Genomic DNA, 23,436 nt, shown 5'->3' on the forward strand with positions numbered 1-23,436 from the left:
TTTAAAAAAAAGACGGTGATTGACGATTGGAATGATTTTATTTGGGTGTACTACACAATTCATCACTGACCTTTACTATCTATTTTATTTTACTAACTGGATTTTTTATTTTTCCAATTTACTCACTGAATTTCAAATTACCCCTATTTTGGTATCTGCATTATTTTTTTATTATTTTATGAAATGACATTTTATTATTATTATGTAATATAAAAATAATTTAAAATATAAAATTAAAATCAATGGTGGTAGTTCATTGTTTATCATCGCGAACTCCATCGTCGACCGTCGTAAATGGTGGTCGTCGATCTCATATGTTATTGTTTGCTTTTTGTCAACACTTGAGTCTGAATCTAACCTCCGTTTTGTTGGAACATGCTCTGAATCTGATCAAAAGTAAGGAAATCAAAACGTCAACTGTTATAGATGGTGGTTGTTCGGTGGTCGCTTCGCTAGACCTCCTAAATTCGAATCCAACCTCTATTTTCGGAACATGCTTCGAAGTCCATGAATAGGAGATCGAAAGTGAGAAAATTGAAATGTTGTAGTTGAGATTAAGGGTTTTGAAAACATTTTTAAGTGAAACAACCACCAGGTTCAGACTCAGCATGTCAAAGTGAATCTCTCGGTATAATTTGGGATCAAACGACTACCAATTTGAAGGCCGATAGTGGTCGATGACGAGAATGGCTATAGTTATTTTAAATCTTTTAGAAAAAGATTTAATAATAAAAAAATATTATTTTATGATTTATTCAAAATTGCTTTTATATTTTAGTAATGATAAAAAATGTCACACCATTGAATAATAAAATAATTCATAGTAATCAAAAAAAAAATAATTAGAAAGTTCAATGAGTAAATTAAAAAATTTGAATTACGATGAATGAAATAGGAAAAAGAGTAAAATTAAGTGAATAGTATAATTTATCATTTTTCTTTTATTTTATGAACGTGCAATAAAATTATGTTTTATTGTTTTAAATGTATTTATTTTGATTTTTGTTGGTTTAAATTTTTAGTATTGTATTTGATTATTTATTAAGGTCCAAAGTTTATTAGGCTTCACACTTGAACTATAAAATTCTCCTTATATTTTATTTAGTCTATATCTTACTAATATTTTAAATATAAAAAATAAATGAAAAAAAGAATGAGAGAAAGCCAGTAAATAGTTTATCCGTAAACATAAATGAACCGAACACACCTTTGTTCATGTTAATTAATTGTTAAATGAACATAAAACTTTGTCCATAATAATTATTTAACTTAATAAAGAATGTTATACGAACAATTTGTCTAACTATGTTCAATTACACTCTATAATGGTTAAACAAACCCAATACTCGATGATTTGGTGTTCTTTAAGATCCTTTCTTATATTTAATGTGATAAAATTATAGGTAAGTTACAATTTAGTCACTCACCTATCATTTTGATTATGTTTTGATCACTCAATTATTATTTTATAAGATGTCTTGTTTCTATTTTAATAATCTACATTAAAAAATTAACGATGATTGAGGTAGCTTGGTATAATAATTGTTTTAGTCCTAAAAATCTTACACATTTTATCTTTTTTACGCCTAATTTTTAGGGTTAAGTTTTAGTCCTAAAAACTACACATTTTTAACCTTTTTTGATTTTATCTCTCAATAACAATTTAGGGTTTCAACGAAGGGATTAGGGTGAGAATTTGGGGTTGTAGTTTAGGAATCAAGGTTTAAATTGGTGGTTACCCAATGTGAAGGCTTGGGTTCAGATAGACGATGCGTGCAAACCTAGGCGAGATGTTGTGTGGCGTAAGTGTGAGTAGGGTAAGATAATATCCAATCGTGATTTGTACATGCTCCGTCGCCTTCTATTTCAAAAACTCCAATTCATAAACTCAAAATCAAAAATGCAAAAAGAAAAGAAAAAAATGAAATCGTGATCTATGAAATATCATCATCATCAAGCTCCGTTGCATTTGTGTAATGTTGGATAGCCGATATGTTATCAACAGCGCGTGGGATTTTTTAAATTGAAGGTGACGGAGCATGTGATGCATGTCCATAAGCGGTTGACGAAAATTCTAAAATATAAAAATGAGATTTTCACCCAATCAATCCTTAAAATTTTTAGAATACACACACCCTAAAAAAATTAATAATTATTAATGAATTATAAAATTATTTCAAATAAAAATAGAATCAATTTGATAGGATTTTTAAAAATTATTTTAAATTATGATCAATTTTATAAAATATTTAAATTTTAAGGACTAAGCTTATTATTACCATGCCACATCACCCTAAACATAACCAAAAGATAACCTTCGTTATGATTAAAAAAATAGTAGAGTGACCAAACAGAATCAATGTAATAGATGGGTGACCAATAGTGAATTACCCTAATATTTTTGGAACGACGATGATTTGTTTAACCATGGGGTGACTACTTTGAAAACTATTTGAAAACTACATATCACAGATTTCGTTTCTACACTCTTCTGTCGAAACATTAAAACACCCGTCCCCTAACATTTTCTCATTTTGTTCTCCGATCGTTTTCCTACGATTTCCCTTCTCCCACCATTCCCCGGAAAATCCTAATTTCTCCGATATCTCGTTCTTAAAACCCTACTATCTCTTCACTGTCCCTCAGATCTAACTAATTATATATTTATTTCAACATATCGATATCTTTCGGATCTCAGGTACTTAATTGATCTCTAATTTGTTAAGCTGAATTTCATTATTGTTCTTTCATTCGATCTTAGATTGTTTTAGATGTAATTTGGTCATAATTAATTTGTTTATATTTGTTTTTGGGTTCGTGTAGATCTTGATCGTGCTGTTGTAAAAATATAGAGAAAGGATATTGAAAGAGGGGATTGGAATTTGTTTACATCAAATTATGGCAGCTCATCTACCTCGGAGCTCCTAGACCCGGCGCCAATGCACAACAACCATCACAGCCACCTAATTTTCACCCTAACTATCAAACCAATACCAATTCCCTAGCCGATAATATGCAGAATTTGAACCTAAACCGGCCAGTTTCTATGCCCAATTCTGGTCCTAGGCCTTCTCCTTTTGGTCAACAACCACCCTTTCCCCAATCTTCAGTATCCGCTGGATTCCCAGGTGCCTTCTCTGCAATGTCACGGCCCGGTCTACGCCTGGTATGATGGGAACCTGCAGTACCTCCTACTGGACCACCACAATCTACATTACCTGCAAGTGCTCCTGCGGGGAGGCCCATTGGTCCACCTGTTGTCACCATCTCTGGTTGGATCTAGACCACCTCTGCTTCGTCTTCTACAGGTAGTGCAGTTCTACCCCCTAGTTTTCCCATCTCCTGGTGTGCCTCCTGCCGCAGTTGCAGCACCACCAGCGGGCGCTCGCCCAAGTTCTTTTGTGTCATCTTCACCTGTGACCGGTGGTTCAGCTGTGCTGCCATCAAGTGCACCTGGTGCTCCTTTGAGTAATGGCCACCAGCAATTGCTTCAGGAGTATTCCTGGTCCACCCCAATTTCCTCCTGCTGCAAGTGTGTCACAACCTCCTGTTGGACGTCCACCATCTATGATGTCTGCTAGGGCTCCCGCTCAGGCTCCAACCATGCATTCTGTTTTGGGAAATTCAGCTGTTAGTTTCCCACCAGCTCGTCCAGCATCTTCAGCTTCACCATTTTCAGCTGTGCCTCAGGCTAGACCACCACCTCCAGGTTCTCCTTATGGACCACAGACATGGCCGGTGCAACCCCAACAGGTTCCACTAAAAAACTTTATGATATTATGCTTTCAGGTATCTTCCAGCAAAGAAGTATTATCTATTGGAATTTATCATCGATATGTTGTTCTGAGCCGATTTCTGAGCAACCTCATTAGGCATAGAAGTCTTTGATTGCCTTCCTTTTGTTTATACATTTTTGTAACTGGAGCTTTTATCATTTTGTGCAACTTTTGTTTTATGTTGGTTGAAATTTTAGTAACTTATACTCCAGTTTAGAAGCCTAAGCTCCGCACTTTATATTTACCCTAAATTGCATCTAATGACCTGGATGTTTGGTCTGTTTGGTGCACAAATCTTCTATTTCAAAGTGTCAGGTTCTGCTCCTCCTCCTCCCCCCCAAAGTGTATGCTGGAAAAGCATCTAATGCTTGTATGCAGATATTTTGTGTTTGACTTGCATGTAAGTAAAAAATGTGATAGAATGTTTGAGATCTAAGAGTGGGAGGAAAGGGAAGGAAATGCAGGGAGTGTAAGAAGGAAACAAAAGGAAAAATTTTGGTTGTTTGGATTCTTAAGAAGATATGGAAAGGAAGAAAGGTTATTTTACAAATTCTGTCTGTTTAAAGAGCAGAAAAGGAATATATTATTTTTTGTAAGATTATATATTTATAAGTTTAAAGGAAATTTTTTTGTACTATTGGAAAAAAAAGACACTATTGAGGAATCTTCTCCCAATCCTCAAAATGAAGTTTAAGAGAAATAGGTTTTGGACTTTGGATGGGGTACATACACAATATCCCTTTAATTATTACCCCTTAGTTGTTCTTCACATGGTTCCCTGTATCTTTTGCACTCTTCCCTTCCCTTCCCTTGCATTCATCATTAATTTAAAGGAAACCCAAAGGAATTGAGAAATGAAGAAAGATTTTAGTAAAACTATAATGGAAAATGAAAAATTGTTGATGTGCTCTTTTATAAGTAAGTGATCTATGCCGTGTGATAATTGCTTTACAATTTATGACTGTGTTGTTCAACTTTTCTTTCCAATGTTAAGAAACCCGACACCTTAGCTTCCGTTTGACTTATTCAATGGAAAATGACAAGGTGGCGGCATGTTATGCTATTAATGCAAAAACAATAGGTTGTATATGGTGGCAAAATATTGCAAAATTTACTTTAAATTTCCCTTTATTTATAATGTCCCTCAGAATGGTTTTATCAATTTACGATTTTTTTATAGTTTATAGTTGGCCTCCTCAAAACTCAATGCCAAGATCTGCCACTAGTTGTATATTTGATCCTGTTTCATCAGTGCTTTTTCGTTATTTTATTTTATTTTATTTTTTATCCCTTTTTTTCAGTAATTCAGTTCATTGTTTAATTTTTACTTTTAACTTTCTATTGGAAAAACTTAAAAGCATAAAGCAAACACACCAAAACAAGGGGTACTAGATGTTCACCGTCTCTTTTTCTGTAGATATTGATTGTTTTATGTTTATATGGGCTTAAGATATCTGTTGTTTGGCACTGTAAATTTGAAAGTTAAAAATCATCTACTTCACTGTGTTATTAAGAGAAATCCCCTTCATTTCCGCCCATTTGTTTCTAGAGCAATGAATTCACCCTGTAATGTGGCTTCCTAGGTGCTACCATTGATTTGACCCATGCAGCCCCCAAAAGCAATCCTTTGACAACACCGTACTGTTTTGTTGCTCCTATTGCTTGGCTATAACTTGTCGGGCATCAAGATACCCATTTAACCTTTTATTTTGGTAGTATGAAACAAAATTTTTATTTTTTTGTGTACCTGTGCGGCTGTGCCTGCAAAAAAATTTAGGGCTTGCTCTTTTATTGTCCCACTGTGTTTTGGACATTTCGTATTCTTTATGCCTTCTTTGGCTAATTATTCTATCAATGTCGACAAGCATGTCAAATTTCAGGTTGATTAACATTTTTTTGGTGTTTATTTCTTTTTGAACACTTTAGCCATTTAATATGAGACACAAAAATAGTTTTTCATTGAAGCATCATAAATATTGAATTGGCTTGAGAATTAATATGTTTGACCAGCATAATCCAGTAGCCAATTGGTGAACTTCAATTCGGTTGAAGTTGATAATTTGTATGACATTCTGTCCTAGATGGATTTTTTAAAGCCTCGAAGTCAGGTTTGTAAAATTGTATTAAAACTGGAAACCGTTTTTAGGTTTTGCATATGAGGTGCTGAATATTCCAAGTACAGATTTGGTTTGGTTTAAGTGGCAATTGCATTTTACTTTCATCAATGATTTGGATTCTAAATGTTTTGAATTGCTTTAGGGAACCCAACCCCCTCCTATTCCTGGCTCTACAAATGCACAACCTCCAAGAATGTTTGGAATGGCACAACTACCAAATCAATCTACGGCTACCATTCCACCTGCAATGGGCCAACCCGGAGTGCCTCTGTCAGGGCCATCAAAGATTGATCCTAACCAAATTCCAAGGCCCATTCCAACTGCAACACCAATCGTCTATGAAACTCGCCAAGGCAACTCAGCAAATCCTCCTCCGGTATAATATTTGATCATTTTAGAGGAACGGAAAGAAAATTACTTAATCCAATCTGGAATTTTCTGTTTTGGCTAGTCCTTTAACTTCATTTATAGTAGGCTTATCATTCTTTGTCTTCTCCTATTCTTTTACTATGTTGTGCAGAAATGCATACTACGATAACACCCTTTTTTATATGGCTGCATTTTTTATTTTTGTTTTTATCCTGATTTGTTTTACATTGGTGAACACCTTTTTATGCTGATGACTTGTGATCTTTTGAAGCCTGCAACAAGTGATTACATCGTCAGAGACACTGGGAATTGTAGTCCTCGTTACATGAGATGCACCATCAGGTTATAACAAACTATAAAAATTAATTGTGCCCTTTTTACTTTGCAATTGTATGTATTTAATGAGGCTTGTGCTGCAATTTCACAACCAGTACTCAATTGTGATGTTTTATGTATTTGTTTATTTTTCCTTCCATTTCCATGTGATAGATCCCATGCACAGCCGACCTTTTGACAACCTCAGGAATGCAGTTGGCTTTGTTGGTGCAACCTATGGCCCCTCCTCATCCTTCAGAGGATCCTATTCAGGTAATGCATTATCAACTTGTTCTTCTAGCTTGCTTTCCAATCTGTCAGGCCCTCTATGGGTTTTGGAAATTACCATCTATTCATCTTATGTTGAACATGTCTTACTATAGGTTGTGGATTTCGGCGAAAGTGGTCCTGTTCGATGTTCTCGTTGCAAAGGTTACATAAATCCTTTCATGAAGTTCATTGATCAAGGACGGAAGTTTATCTGCAACTTATGCGGTCAGTATTAATCATCTTTGTTTGTTCATATCATACATTTGGCAGCATCTTGTGGCTTTTAATTATGCTTAGATCCATACCATTCTGTTTCATTAGTATTTCATTCAGTGGCAGAATTAGGTACTTTATTCGGGGGTGGGATGGGAAGGCAATTTAACGAAGTATAAAATGATTTCTTCTCTTTTGAAGCTAGGCACTGACATATACATTTTATTAATGAGGACTAAGGATTATGTAATTTAAAAAGCAATTGAACAAAGTGTAAAAACTCTAATAAGCAATTGAACTGGATAAGCATATATTAGTGGCTTAATTTTGCATAACCAACTTTTCTGAATACCATGCTTCAGCTACCCAGACCCCCACCCACCTATAAATAGGAGGATAATACCGCTTAAGCACGCTCAAACCCAGAATATTCTTGATGTTGCAATAGCAACCATGCCAATCAAGCTAAGACTCATTGGCATTTTGTATAACCAACTAGACCAACAACAACACATAGAAATCCATAGCAAACAATATAATACCGATACAAAAATGAGATGAACAAAGAAAAATCAAAATGTTCAACAAAATTGTTCAAGATGAGATGGGATAAACAAAATGGCATAATAAGTATAAACAGCTTCATTAAAAGGAATCAAAATAAAAAATCATAAACAAAGAATATAATAGGGATTTTCTGCAGCAAGTAGAAAAATATATAGCTTTTATAATAAATAAAAAAACCATAAACATGCATTGAATTGGAAAATGTCAAAAAATTACCTTCAAAGAAAACAAACCAGCAGTTGAACTCAAAAAAATGAAAACAAAGCACAATAGAATTTTGTGATCTGTGAAATGACAGTCTCCACTTAGACCACTTTTTATCTTTTTGGTTCAATTATAATGCCATTCATTGGAATCTAAATCCACGCTTTGGTTTATTGAGGGGGCCAAATCAATGCATTTAATATAGATAGTATTATAAGTTTTTTCTTTATTTTTTTGGTTGGGGATGGCCCCAGGTCCTTAAAGGTTCCACCACTGATTTCATTGCTTTGAAAACATAAATGATTAGCTATGCTTACACTTTAGGAGCAAAAAAGTGGATCAGTCCTAAGTTTTATTTGAGAGCTCCCTTTATGAAGTTGTTCGTCTACCTTTTATGATTGAAGTTTTACAATGGTCTCCAGGGATCTTACTTGTTAACCATATGTTAGATTGTATAATGATCTATGCATCTTCTTTTAGCTTGTTATATTTTAAAGTCAACATTTTCTCACTCACTAAGTACCAACTCTTAATATTAGTCTATTTCTGCTCTCTGTAATGTAGTAAGTTGTGCTTGTCACTTTCAGGGTTTACCGATGATACTCCTCGTGACTACCATTGCAACCTAGGTCCTGATGGTAGGCGTAGAGATGCTGATGAGAGGCCTGAACTGTGTAGAGGAACAGTTGAATTTGTTGCTACAAAAGAGTACATGGTTTGTTCAAGTTTTTAATTAAAACTGATTAATATGTATATTTTTACCTTGTTTACTGTAGTCATATAGCAATTGAAGTTGAATTTGGATACTTATGGTGATGTATGAATGAGGTGATTAGTAAACATTTTATTAAAGCATGATCCTGATGATTTGCCAGTACCCAGCTCAACTTAATGCATACTAGCTCCCAACAGCCAGCAGCCAGCAGGTAGATGTGTATTTTGCCTGTGGTTTACTTGATTGTGTGCCATCCAGTTGTAAAGGAGATGAGATTCTGAATCTCTCGATTACAACTTTGACTGATCATGCATTTCGGACATAATATCCAAAAGATTAAGCTGTGCTAAAAAATGAAGAAAAATGAAGAAAAAAAGAGTTTAAGTTCAACATTATGCAAACATTTGGTAGTATTTAGTTGTATGAAACTATTGTGGTCTGGATCTCACCTAGGGCTTTTCTGAGTGTCTTTTCTTTTCTTCTGCAATCAGTGTTGCGTCTCTTGTTATTTGTTTGATTGGGTCAGAGGATAATTAGCCTTTCCACTGAAATTTTCATTCCAGGTCCGTGATCCAATGCCAGCTGTGTACTTTTTTTTGATTGATGTATCTTTGAACGCCATACGGACAGGTGCCACTGCTGCAGCTTGCAGTGCGATAAGTCAAGTTATTTCGGATCTTCCTGTGAGTTTCATTTAAATATCTAGAATTGATGTTTGGTTCTTTTGTTGTAGTTTATTGATCTAGGTTGCTCCCCCCATTGTTCTCTCTGCATTAAATCAGCAGATGTGGAAATTATACTGAGATCATAATTTATCTTTTGATTTATTATTTTTCTTTAATAGTTAATTGCAAAATATTTTAAATCATTTATCGATTTTGTGTGCTCAAACTTCTTTTTTGAACAACTGTGCTGAAACTTTTGCTTATTTAATTCTAGAGATGGTGTTTTTTAGTGCAAGTTTCCATCAATAGAATGCATCATGATTGAGTCTTTTTCTTGGTATTATTGTGTGTAACATATCATAAGCTTTATTTAATGGAGCATTTTAATAGCATAATTCCATCTTCATTCTTTGTTCTTGACCACAAATCCCCCTAGATAAGTAAGAATTGGAGCAATCTGTCTTTAGTTTCAGGTTAGTGTCATGATGCACATCTCCCTCTGGTCCATTTTCCTTGATATGATAGTAGGGACTGGAGTTATTGTCGTTGGTGCAATATTGTGTGTATGTGAATTGCTTTTGTTTGTCCTCGTGAAAGTAATTTGTTCATGCATTGAAAAGAAGTAGAAATGAAAATTTTTGTTGTAACAAAATAGAGGTTGAAATGGGAATGTCTTCACATGAACCTTCGAGTGAGTTTGTTGATGTAGCATTGTGTTTATTGCATTTTTTGGGTCTCTTGATAATTAGTTGTTTGTGCATTAAAGGAAAAGTTGGAGTTTAAATTTTGTTTGTAGTGACCAAATAAAGTTCATGAGGTGTCAATGGCTCCACATCCACATAAACCTTTTAGTCAGTTAGGGTGTTCGTAGTTGAGGGTTTTAGCTTTATCATGGGTGTGATTTTGATTGAGAAATCTACCAGGGATTATCCATTTGGGTCAGTTTCAGTTCCTGCATTTCGAATGAGTATATATATTTATAACGCCTTTAGTTGAAAGTATCATCAAGAAAACCAGAGAATGGACTTTCATTGTAGATGGTTTTGGTGGTGAACTGGTGACAGAACAAATCTGATTAGTTTCTATTGTTTCTTCCTTCAGAAAATTGTTCGACATGTTTGTAGTAATCTGCTAGAGGTTTTCCTTTTGACTGTTGTAGTATCTTAAGGCACTGTATGGTTCTAACAAAAAAAGAAGTTATGACTGTCATGCTTGGGTAATTGTCCTTTTTCAGTGCACTGTAAAGATAATGGAAGTCCACTTATTTTTTGTCTGTATAACCTTTGGTCAGTTTGTTAGTTCAGATGGACATTTATACATGGTCTTTTATCATCTTTTCCATTCTATCCAATGGTTTTATACTTAGCAGTCATATGCTAACTCAATTGCTTGTTGCAGGAAGGTCCTCGAACTCTGGTGGGAATGGCAACATATGACTCCACAATCCATTTTTATAATTTAAAACGGGCATTGCAACAGGTAAATATTAGTTTCATGTATTTTTCCTCATCATCCAACATTCCCCTCTTCTGACTACTATTGTAATGGGTACAAGATTCTTTCTTGGTTTCATCATTTATGGTACATACTATTTGAGAAAGAGTGGCAATAATGACATTAAAGAATATTCTAGTTACTTTTTGTAGAAATCAGAGTAATTCTCTGTAATTTCTTATTCTTTTCAATATGACAGATTACATATTTATATACAAAATTTCTCTCTAAAGTAGGAAACTCTAAGAAAGGAAAAATAATAATCCTAGGATATGATCCCTTAAAATAAGGGATTGTAGAAATCTATTTACAAAATCATATCTCTATAGGAATGGTAACAAATCATATCTCTATTGGAATGGTAACAAATCATCTCTATAATTCCTACACTCCTCCTCAAGCTGGAGAATATACATTATATAATCCCAGCTTGAATAGGAATTTATTGAAAACAGGCTTTGGCAAAGCCTTAGTAAGAATGTCTGCAACTTGTTCTTCTGAAGGAATGTATGAAAGTGTGGTTGTCTTTTTGTTAACTTGATCAGCAATAAAATGCCTATCAATCTCAACATGCTTTGTCCGATCATGTGAACTGGGTTCTTGGCAATTTGAATAGCAGATTGATTATCACACAAAACTTCAAATTGATCCTCTTGATTAGTGACAAGTTCTTTCAGTAGTTTAAGTAGCCAAATTCCTTCGCATATTCCCAATGCTAGTGCTCTAAATTCAGCTTCAGCACTACTTCTTGAAACGACAGATTGTTTCTTACTTCTCCAAGTTGTAAGGTTTCCCAAACAAAGGTGCAGTAGCCACTAGTGGATCTCCTTTCAGTAAGGTCTCCGACCCAACTAGAATCTGTAAAGATCTTAACAATTCTATCTTGTGTCTTCTTAAACATTAAACCGTGTCCTGGAGTTTTCTTCAAGTACTTGAGAATTCTATTTGCTGCTGCCATATGCTCTTCAGTAGGATTAGTATTGTGTTGACTTATCACATTTACAGGAAATGCTATATCTGGCCTTGTCAAGGATAAATAAATTAGTTTCCTAACTAATCTTTGAAATTTCTCTTTGTCTACCAAGGACCCTTCTTTGTTAAATTTCAAGCTTGCCTCCATTGGTGTATCAATCGGCTTACAACCAAGAAAACCAGTTTCTTTGAGTAAATCAAGTACATATTTTCTTTGGTTGATCACAAGTCCTTTTGACCTTGCCACCTCCATTCCTAGGAAATACCTTAGCTTTCCCAAGTCCTTGGTTTCGAATTCCTTATTTAACAACTTCTTCAAATTGCAAATCTCTTCTTCATCTTCTCCAGTAAGAATTATGTCGTCCACGTACACAGTAAGGATAACTTTCTTATTTGTAGAAGTTACCTTGATGAAAAGAGTGTGATCGCGAGGGATTGCTTGTAGCCGTTTTTTAGGATGACTTTAGTGAACCTCTCGAACCAAGCTCTGGGTGATTGTTTTAACTCGTATAGAGACTTGTTGAGCTTGCACACCTTGTTACTTCCTTCAACAGACTTTAAGCCAGGTGGCAACTTCATATAGACTTCTTCTTCTAGCTTGCCATTAAGAAAAGCGTTTTTTACATCAAGTTGGTGTAATTTCCAATCGCAATTTACAACCAAACTTTGGAGTACTCGAACAGTATTCAGCTTCGCCACAGGTGCAAAAGTTTCTGTGAAATCTATCCCATATGTTTGTGTAAAGCCTCTGGCCACTAGTCTCGCTTTGTATCGTTGGATGCTACCATTTGAGCCATTTACAGCCAACAACCTTTTTTCCTTGAGGAAGGTCCGTAACAGTCCAAGTAGCATTTTTCTCCAGTGCACAAATTTCCTCTTCAACAACCCTTCTCCATTTTGAATCCTTTAGAGCTTCAACTATGCTTGTGGGAACCTGTTCTTTATCCAAGTTTGTTGTAAATGCTTGAAAAGACGGCATCAATGAATTATAACTAGCAAATTTTTCAATAGGATGCTTGGTGCACTGTCTAACCCCTTTTCTATTAGCAATAGGGAAGTCATCTAGAGTAGGGGAAGTGGACTTACTGATTTCTTCTTCAATTTCGGCAGCTGGACACAAATCCAATTCTCGGCAAGCATCAGATTGCAAAACAGCCTCAGGAATATGTTTTCTTTTCCTTGTATAGAAATGGAGTTGTTTGATTGGTGTTGTTTGTGGAATATTTTGAATGGGAGTAGGTGTATTTTCAGGAAGGGTATTTAAAATGGGTATGTGTGAAGTAGTGATAGGTACTACCGGTGGATCAATGAGAGTAGTTACAGGTGACAAATCTGTAGGTAAGGACAAAATTGGTGGCAATTCTGAAGGTTGAGAATGAAGAGTAGGAGAAGATACCTGATGTGGCTGAAAATCCTTCCAGTCTTCCCCTGAATTTCAGCCTGAGTGAAATAGGGATCCTGCTCATAAAATGTTATATCCATAGTGGTAAAAAATTGTTTTGAAGGAGGATGATAGCATTTATAACCCTTCTTAAGTAAAGAATACCCAATCAGTACACACTTTAATGATTTAGGATCTAACTTGGACTTATTAGGAGCAATGTTTTGGATAAAAACAGTACAACCAAATATTTTAAGTGGAAGAATGGAGGAGATAGGTTTAAAATGGGGAAAGTATTGCAAAAATATAGATTGAGGTGTTTGAAATTGTAAAACCTTACTAGCATTCGATTGATTAATATGTGGCAGTTAATAAGGCTTCCCCCCACAAATTTTGAAACATAGTGGTAAATAGAAGAGAACGAGTAACTTCAAGGAGTGTCTCTTTTTTCTTTTGGCAATACCGTTTTGTTGTGGGGTGTCAACACAAGAACTAATCTGAACTATGCCCTTTTCCCTGAAAAACGCACCCAAAGACTTAGCAAAAAATTCACTGCCATTATCAGATTTAAAGAGTTGAATTTTAGACCCAAATTGAGTGAGAACCATGTTATAAAATTGGGTAAAAACACCTGCAGTTTAAGATTTATCTTTTAGCAAATAAGTCCAAGTTATCCTACTTTGATCATCAATGAAAGTGATAAACCACTTACAATTATCATCATTCTTCACCCGAGAAGGACCCCAAATATCACTGTGGATCAAAGCAAAAGGGTGAGAAGGCTTATATGTAAAAGAGAATATTGATTTAGTATGTTTGGCAAGAGAGCAAACTTTGCAAGAAAAGAATTTGGCCTTTTATGAATGAATAGAGCAGGAAAAACTTTTGCAAGATAGTGAAACTAGGATGACCTAAACGATAGTGCCATAACATAACATTATCAACTTTCTAAAGCGGTGAAAGATTTCGAGATTTCGGTTTTAGTAGCTGGAAGAATATAGAGATTTCTGCAAGCTGGCCTTATCAATCATCTTCTTCGAGTTCAGTGCCTGCAAAGTACAATCAATATCATTAAAAATTGCATAGCAGTGCAAGTCGGTGGAAAGTTTACTAACGGAAACGAGATTGCAAGCCAGATTTGGTACGAAGATGACATTTTTAAATACAATCTGGTCATTGAGAATAATAGTGCCATGTCCTTCTATTTTGCACAAAGAACCATCACCCGTTTTGACAGCTTTACCAAAGTTTGGAAAAAAATTGCAAAACAAATCCTTATTACCAGTCATATGATCCGTAGCACCAGAATCGAGGATCCAATTAGGTGACGACTGGGAGGAGAAAAAAACTGTAGCATGAGGTTTACCTTCTGGTTCTTTCATGACCAGATTACCTTCTGATTGAGCAGCAGAACCAGAAAATTTTTCTGGATTTGAAGTGATCTCCGGAGTAGGAGAAGAAGTTGTGGACATCATCTAGGTTGGAAAGAAACCGTAACCTAAGCTGATACCATGTAGAAATCAGAGTAATTCTCTGTAATTTCTATTCTTTTCAATATGCAGATTACATATTTATATACAAAATATCTCTCTAAAGTAGGAAACTCTAAGAAAGGAAAAAAATAATCCTAGGATATGATCCCTTAAAATAAGGGATTGTAGAAATCTATTTACAAAATCATATCTCTATAGGAATGGTAACAAATCATATCTCTATAGGAATGGTAACAAATCATCTCTATAATTCCTATACTTTTAAGTGTTTCAAGAATTTTTTTACTACTGCTGGCATTGATGACAGTATGGTAAATTAAACATATTCTGGACTGGGCTGCCAAGTGGAAGCCTGAATTTGGTTACACTACATGGAAGAACTATAGTTTTGATGGTGCTGCTTGCAGTTTGTACGGTCCTCTTGTGTGTTTAAGCGTGATTTAATTGATAATTTGTGATTGATGGAGGATCGGTATAATGTTGGTTTAAGTAGCACAGACTGGGACATCCACCCATACACAAAAATAAAAGGTGGTTAAATTGTGGAAATCATGATTACTCATTTTACTGTAATGGATCTGACATAATAGTTAGCAACTTGCTTGTAGCTTATCACCTTGTAGGGGAGGGGTGGATAGAGAATAGAAAGAACTAACTGCCAATCATGTGTCTTTGTGTTTATGTCTGAATTTCTTGGGGAGGGTTCAAACTTAATACGTCTTTAAGGAGGCCATTTCCCTCTGTTCCTCTGCCTCCTTTAGCTTTCTCTGTCTCTGAAACTTGAAGTTTTCTTTTTGGAGTATGACAAGAATGCTTATGTCAGTTTCCGTATTTTATTGATTACTAAGAAACACTTGGAACTTTACTTTTTGTGATCCTTTCTCTGTGATGTAATCTACCTAAGAATCTCTTGAAAATATTCCTCAGCTGATTTTGATTTCTTACATTTGCAGCCATTGATGCTTATTGTTCCCGACATACAAGATGTCTACACCCCTCTTGAAACAGATGTCATTGTTCAACTTTCTGAGGTTAGTTCTTAATTTATGAGGTTTTTCTGCTCTGAACAACTTTCTGAGATTAGTTCAAGTTTGTTAAATGAACAAGGGCTGATGTGATGATGTATTCCTTGAGATTGCAAAAATACTTTCTGTTGACTTTGGTTGTTTTGTGTTCCTTCTGAGGATCCAGTGCCGCCAGCATTTAGAGCTATTGCTTGAGAGCATCCCAACAATGTTTCAGACTAGTAAAACTGCTGAGTCATGTTTTGGTGCCGCAGTCAAGGTAAACCATTACAAGGCTATATGATAAATTAAAAGATTACTTAACATACAATATTCTTGTGCATTGCTGTTTTCTTTCATTAATTTGGATTTGATAATCTTTTTCTAATACTATAAAGATTACTAGGGTACAATTCTATGGTGTATACAGTCTATCCATTCCCCACTGATCCTATCACCTGAGCTATCCCCATGTGGAAATGGGTAATCCATGCTCTCCAAATTGTATAGCAAGTTAAATGACTTTTCCTATTCTATAGCTTCTAGAACCATAGCGGTTTTGTAGTCGGTTCTTTTTCCTAGTTAAGCAAATACATTGTTTTATGGTTATGAATATCTAAAGAAGTGGAATTATTTGAAGGTTTTAAAGCCAAGAAACCTGGCCTTTGCATCTTAAACAAATTGTGATTGCTAACTTTTAGCTTGCTTTGAGTTTTTGGCTGCTAGTTGTACTTGATGGTGAAAGGTGCCTGACGGATCAAAGTATGCTCTTTTGGTTATGTGGAAAGCTAATAATGGCTGGTCATAATTATGAATGTACCACAGTTCCTGTTATTTAAAGTATTTTGATGTTGATATCTCACTTCTCTGTTTATATTTCAGGCTGCGTACCTGGCCATGAAAAGTATGGGGGGGAAGCTTCTAGTATTTCAGTCAGGCAAGCTCTCATATACCTAAACAACATCTGCATGTTTTGACTTGTTTTCCACATACATTCTTGTACCATAGAAATTGTTATATTATTTCCACAATTCTCTGAACATTTATATTTTGACAGTGTTGCCATCGGTTGGCATTGGAGCCCTTTCTTCTAGGGAGGCAGAAGGGAGAACTAATATCTCTGCTGGTGAAAAGGTTGCATATTTTTTAATTATTTCCTGTGACTTTTTTTCTTTAATCTTTTATTTTTTTCCGGGGGATTGAATAGTTGTTCTTTTAGATGGAGATGTCCTTCACACTTCACAGTCACCCTGGAACATTTGGAACTTTCTGTTTGTTTGTCTAACTTCTGAATTATGACGCAACGTCTCATTTCTGAAACTCGCTTATCTGTTTAGCATTTAGATTTTTGTTCTTTCATGTATTCAGCAAATTGTGATGGTTACTACTGGAGAATTTGATTTATTATAGTCCTAATGAATCTATTTTCTGATATGTTAGTGCAAATGCTTCTCTAATCTTCTAGATGAAGATATTAATAAACTTAATGTCATGCTTGGGGTTAAATTCAAGTTTTCCTAACCAAAAAGTGATATTTTCACAAGGGTATTGGCTAGGATTTTTAATAATCTTATTCATTGTGCTTTTAAAAGTTAGGCTCCTTTGTGAGTGCTTATGTCTTCAGTTCAGTTAGCTCACACGATCATCGTTGTGGTAGACTTGTGACTTTCACTTGATAGTGGATGTGTGAGTCCCCTTCCGAAAGAAAGAAAAAAGAAAGGGCTAAACTTTTATCCATAGCTGTTCATAAAATGAGTTTACCATCCATTTATCACAATTTCAAACATGATTATCTTAATTTCTTGATTTTGTCATATTGAATTTCCGGTAATATATTTGTTAAATTAATTTAGAATGTTTGTGATGGAGCAGGACTGTTATTTTATTTTAGTGATGGATAGAGTTTTGCTTCTGTTTATTTAGTCAATTCATTCTACATTTCTGTTTGACCAGGAGGCTCATAAATTACTGCAACCAGCAGACAAAATTTTCAAGACAATGGCAATTGAGTTTGCTGAGTATCAGGTAAACTTCAAAATATATTTTCTACTTGACATCAATGTCATGCGGGAAAAGAATTTTCCGAATGAATGCTTGTTGAAGTTCATACTGGTAAGATAATTATGTGCTATTACCGAATTTCTGATTGTGCTCCTATATGGAAACATATCGCAGGTTTGTGTTGATGTATTTGTCACTGCTCAGACTTATGTAGACATATCTTCCCTCTCTGTTATCCCAAGAACAACAGGAGGCCAGGTATTAATATAGTATTTACCTTTCCTGCTTCACTGGCTTCAATTGAATACAAATTATTATCTTCTACACTCATACTTGAAAAGAGAGAACGGAGTACAAGTTGTTTGTGTCAATTTAATTCTCTCAAACTTTTTTTCTAAATTGAATTTCCACACGGTCTTTAAAATGTGAACCGGTATATATAATGTAAATGGAGGAGTACATTTTCTATCATAAGCTATCCATTCACCGAAGCACCTGTTATGACTATGAACCAAAGTGTGCTGATATTCTCAGTCATGTTCATAATTAAGTTTAAATGGGACTGGTATTGACTGTAAGCATGTTTTCAAGTTGGATAATGCACTACAATGCAAACATTGCATTTGGATGTGCTTTATAATTTTCTATTGCATGGTGCTTCTCGGGACATCTTAGTAGTTTAGATCTGGTTGCACAATGCAAGTTTGTTACCTATGTCAGAGCAGGCTTTATTTTCAGATCTTTCTATACTTTTGGAATCTCTAGAAACCATATCCAAATAATTCATGTAAGGGACCTGTTGAGTTTTCTTGGTTAAACTGCAGTAAACTATAAATGGGATGCATGTCAATTTTAACGGGAATAGTAGGCAACTTTGTTCTTTGTTAGAGAAGTTGTCTTTAACTTATTCTCTGCACACACCCCTCTCCCCTCCCTGTCATTGTTAGTGAACTTGCTACTGTCATCCTCCATCTACTTGTTCACTGCCCTCAGCTGGGTGCTAACTCAAGAAAATAATCCGAGCCTGATGAATGCTTTGGTGAAACTTGAGAGTGAGACATTATATGATGTATATATTATTCACCATCAAATCCGCACTTCTATGTATGAGGTCTACATTATCAAGACTAGAAAGTTATTTCTTGAGTGGAAGACTGAAATTTCAACTTATATTTTCTCTAAATTTCAGGTCTACTATTATTACCCCTTTTCTGCTGTATCTGATCCTGCAAAGCTCTACAATGACCTTAGATGGAACATCACTAGGCCCCAAGGTTTTGAGGCTGTCATGCGTGTAAGGTGCAGCCAGGTAAATTCTGTTTCGCCTGCTTCATCAGCAAAATAGTTATGTTAAACTCCATTGCATTATTTTGTTGACTTAGTCGCGTTTTAATATATTCCCCTTAAATATTTGTAGGGTATTCAAGTTCAAGATTACTCTGGAAACTTCTGCAAACGCATTCCAACTGACATTGACCTACCAGGGGTTTGTGCTCTTTTGGAAACTACTTGGTCCTGTATTTCTTGTTTGCTTGTGGACCGCAATTAATTTGATTATTTTCGCTTAAAGCATGATTCAAAGTTTTGAACCATAGTTGCTAGCACTGCTTGGTTAACCTCGTGAAAGTATAAGTTTCTTAATGGTGATTATTTCCTACATAATATTTAGCTTTGAACTCATGTTGGATGATCATCTACTTCTAGCTAAAAGAATAAAAGAAAAGAAAAAGGGAAGAAATAGTTGGAATGTATTCTTAAATAAGCATCCTTGCTATAGTGCGGTGAATAATATTTCAGTTGGTAGATTGATTTGTTGAAGAGATTATTTTTGAACTATTAATTACATTTTTCCAGGTGTTGAAATCTAATTAATGAGTCTTTAACTTTATCAAAATGATTGTATATTCTTTGTATAGTTTTTTATTTAATCCAATCTTATAATTGGACTATGAATGAGCTATGGAGACATTGGTGATGTATTGAGTTGAATGTTTAACTTCTTCTGGATGGTTTGCTTCTCAGTTGGTATATGCTGGGATTTGAAATTTTTTCAGGCATGGGTATGGGGCTGACTAGTTTTTCCTTCTTTTGGATAGTTATACCTTCTTAATTGATGTCCACTTTGAGGTGCTCAATTCATAACATATTACTTAAAGAATTTTAAGTGTCTGGTACATTAGTGTTTATTTTAAAATGTTTTGATCTAGGTTTCATATTTAGTATCACAGAACCAATTTCTCAAATAAGATATTCCTTATTCTACATTTGTCCCCTCCCACTTGTGTATTTTTCTGTTTTTCGAACCAGAGTTTTCTAACTTTCCTTCTTATATGTGAAATTTTCTTCAAAGAAGTTTTACAAATTTTACTTCTAGTGGGGCTTGTTGAGATGGTTAACCCTAGCAGATTTTTAGTGTTTTATCTATTATATCAATTTGTTTCAGTCATGACAAATCCTCTTTGATATGCAGATTGACTGTGACAAGTGCATATTGGTAACCTTAAAACATGATGACAAACTACAAGATGGTTCTGAATGTGCTTTTCAGGTACTAACCTAATGGTGTCTGAATTTTTGTTGTCTGTTATTCATCTTACATTATTGGTTAGTATTGACAGGTTAGAGTTTTGATGATTCTATAATATTCTGGCTTTCACTTTCCAGTGTGCCCTGCTCTATACAACTGTTTATGGACAGAGAAGAATTCGAGTAACAAACTTATCCTTGCCATGCACAAATATGCTAAGCAATTTGTTTTGCTCGGCTGATTTGGATACTCAATTTTCGTGTTTCTTAAAGCAAGGTATTTGAGTCAGCATTTTGCTTTTTTGTTTATTTGGTGAATTCATTATGCATGTTAACCTGTTCTATTTATCATTATTTTCCCTCTCATGGCATGTTTGCTCTGTTTTGAACTATGATTTGAAGATAGTTCCTCCTCTCCATTATTTTTTGAATTATGAATTGATCCTTCCAAATGGATGAGGTGTTACTTGGTTAGTTTGCCTGAAGAATTTTGTCCTGTTTTCTTCCTGTTATCATTAATTTAATGTACTAGTATATTGGCCTTTTTGCCTTTTACTAATTTACTTTAAATGCAGCTGCAACTGAAATTCCTAGAAGCCCGCTTGTGCAAGTGAGGGAACAAGTGACAAATTTTGCATCAACATTCTGCTTTCATATCGTAAATTTTGCGCCACAGTGTCATCCTCTGGGCAGCTTATTCTTCCTGAGGCTCTTAAGCTTCTTCCTCTCTACACCCTAGGTATATGTCTGTTTTTTCTAATACCTAGTTTCTTAGACTATTTTGTATCATATCCTCCTCTATTATTATTAAAATCAATTTATAACCCCCCTTCGAACTTCATATTCTCGTCCATTATGGCAAATAGTGTGACAGAAACTCGGTCATCTTCTCAGGAAATAAAAGTGAAATATTGTTTCATCAGTTGATAAGTATTGTTGATAAGTATGTCTTTTTATTTTTTTCAGCATTAACCAAGAGTACAGGGCTACGGAATGATGGCAGAATAGATGACCGTTCCTTCTGGATCAATTATGTTTCCTCCTTTTCTACTCCCTTGGCAATCCCACTGGTCTATCCCAGGATGTTTGCCATCCACAACCTTAATTCAATGGTAACAAATTTCTAGTTAAGTTAGAGTCCAAAGTATTTCAACCATGCTAACAGAATTTTCTGCTTGTTGGATAGGATGGAGATGAATTTGTTCTTCCTCCTATAATCCCACTTTCTAGTGAACATGTCCGTGATGATGGAATATATCTTCTTGAGAATGGCGAGGATGCTTTAATATATTTTGGAAGCTCAGTGGACTCCAGTATCTTGCAACAACTTTTTGGCTTTACCTCAGTTGTTGATATCCCCACCCAGGTATTTATTTTAATCCTTTTTGGATTATGTATGTCTTAAAATCCTCATTGACTTGTTACCTTATAAGAAACAATTTGTGTAGTTACAATAATCACACAAAATGCTGAGTACCTGAAATTGTTTTCCCAGACTAATCAGGCTTTCTGTCTGCTGAAGATAAGCAAACAAAGTATATTTTGTTGCCCTATTTATTTAGAATAAATTAATACTAAATTCAAATGGCCATTATATAATGTGAAATTGACCTCATCTATGTTTTGATTTGGATTTGTTCTTATAGTCCTCATATGATGGGATTATGTCCGCGTGCTTAGTTTCTCTTTACTTCCATAAATAGTGTGAATTTTTAGATTGGATGAAAAAAGTCTTGAAAGGTCTTGTGGTTGATTACACTCAAATCAGTGGCCTTGGATTCAAGTGTTAGGATTTTAGGCTTAGGTTATCACCTGTAATATGTGAGAAAGAAAGCTTGAGAGAGAAAGAATCATGGAAAAGAATGTGAACACTAGTTTGTGGTGCCTATTTTGATACTATGTTTTCTAACTTTTATGTTTGTGTCGTAACCCTTTCAACTACCTAGTAAAGACACTTATTCCGTTTTGTTGATTTTTGTGCGCCCAGTTTGTGTTGCAGCAATATGATAATCCATTATCAAAGAAGTTCAATGATGTAGTAAATGTGATTCGGCGCCAAAGATGTTCCTACCTTCGGTATGATTTATGGTTCCTTCTTGGTATCACTTTTCTCTGGAGAAAAGAAAGGTTATTCTATTTTTTTGTAGAAAATTTGACGTAGATTTCATGCTCTGCATTTTATCTTTATATTGTTTTTCAGCTTGCAGTTGTGCAAGAAGGGGGATCCTTCAGGTTAGTGCATAAAACTTCCCTCATGTAAACTATGATACTGCTTGATAAATTAGGCCATGTGGAATTCCGATACTATACGTAAAATTACATCTCCAAAAGGGATAGTAGTGAACAACATATCTACCCTTGTCACCTTATAAGTTGTCCCATAATCAATAATTTCCTATGAACCTATGAAATTTTTTTACAAAAATAGCCATGGACATACACTCCATTCTGTAATTAGTTTTTTGGTTCACTTTTTGCATAACTAACACTATTTCATATACATGTATCATTTAAAGTTCTCATTTTGTGTATTTGGAGAGGGAAACCAGTTTGTAATGGTCTAAATTTTTTTGGCTCAACAAAGCAAATAGCATCTGGATTACTGCACGTTTCCTTTTATCATAGTAATTACTGTACAATATTGTTATTCGAAATCTCATGGTTCATTTGTTCCATTTTCAGGGATGGCTTTCTTGTCATGCATGGTAGAAGACAAAAATGCAAGTGGTCCCTCCTATGTTGAGTTTCTGGTGCATATCCATCGGCAAATCCAAATAAAAATGTCGTGATAATATCAAGCTCCTCGGTTCAGCTCTGCGGGTATCACATTTGCATTTGGGATTGCATGGTGCACATACCAAAAATATCGTATGACAAGAATCTGTGGTTTTTCCCACTCCAAGTTTCTTGCATATATATATACTGAGCACCAATTGTGGTTGAAAAAACTTATACTAGTTTTTGACGCATTCTTCAGTTCGGTTTCTAAAGTTATGATCATCCAACGTTTCTGATGCAGCTGGAGACTAAAGTAGCAGGAAAAACATTGCATTTCATGTGTTTTGAAGCTCTCTCAATATATATTTATTTCAAGAAACGCAAATGCAGCCAACTTTTGGTACTGTGAGGTTTTGTAGGCAACTTGATATTTCAGGGGTCACTTACTTTGAAGCGATATATATTCGTGTTATTTTATGCTAGACTGAATAATACCTACATGAAAAGGAGAGGCTTAAAACGTATAAACTGAATAGATATCCAACAATTATATTAATGGCAGACTAACGCTGCAGTTTGTCTTTCACATAAAGGTATATAAAGCATAGCACCCTCAAGCTTTTGAAGTTCAAAATT

At 34.9% G+C, this 23,436-nt stretch overlaps 1 pseudogene; it reads left to right on the forward strand.

The window, feature by feature from the left end:
* The first annotated feature begins 2,866 nt into the window (after window positions 1-2,866).
* On the forward strand, window positions 2,867-23,280 carry LOC120198292 (annotated as a pseudogene).
* Window positions 23,281-23,436: the final 156 nt, after the last annotated feature.

This window comes from Hibiscus syriacus, unplaced genomic scaffold (assembly GCF_006381635.1).
Source record: "Hibiscus syriacus cultivar Baekdansim isolate YM2019G1 unplaced genomic scaffold, ASM638163v2 tig00117056_pilon, whole genome shotgun sequence".
Classification (NCBI taxonomy): Eukaryota; Viridiplantae; Streptophyta; class Magnoliopsida; order Malvales; family Malvaceae; genus Hibiscus; species Hibiscus syriacus.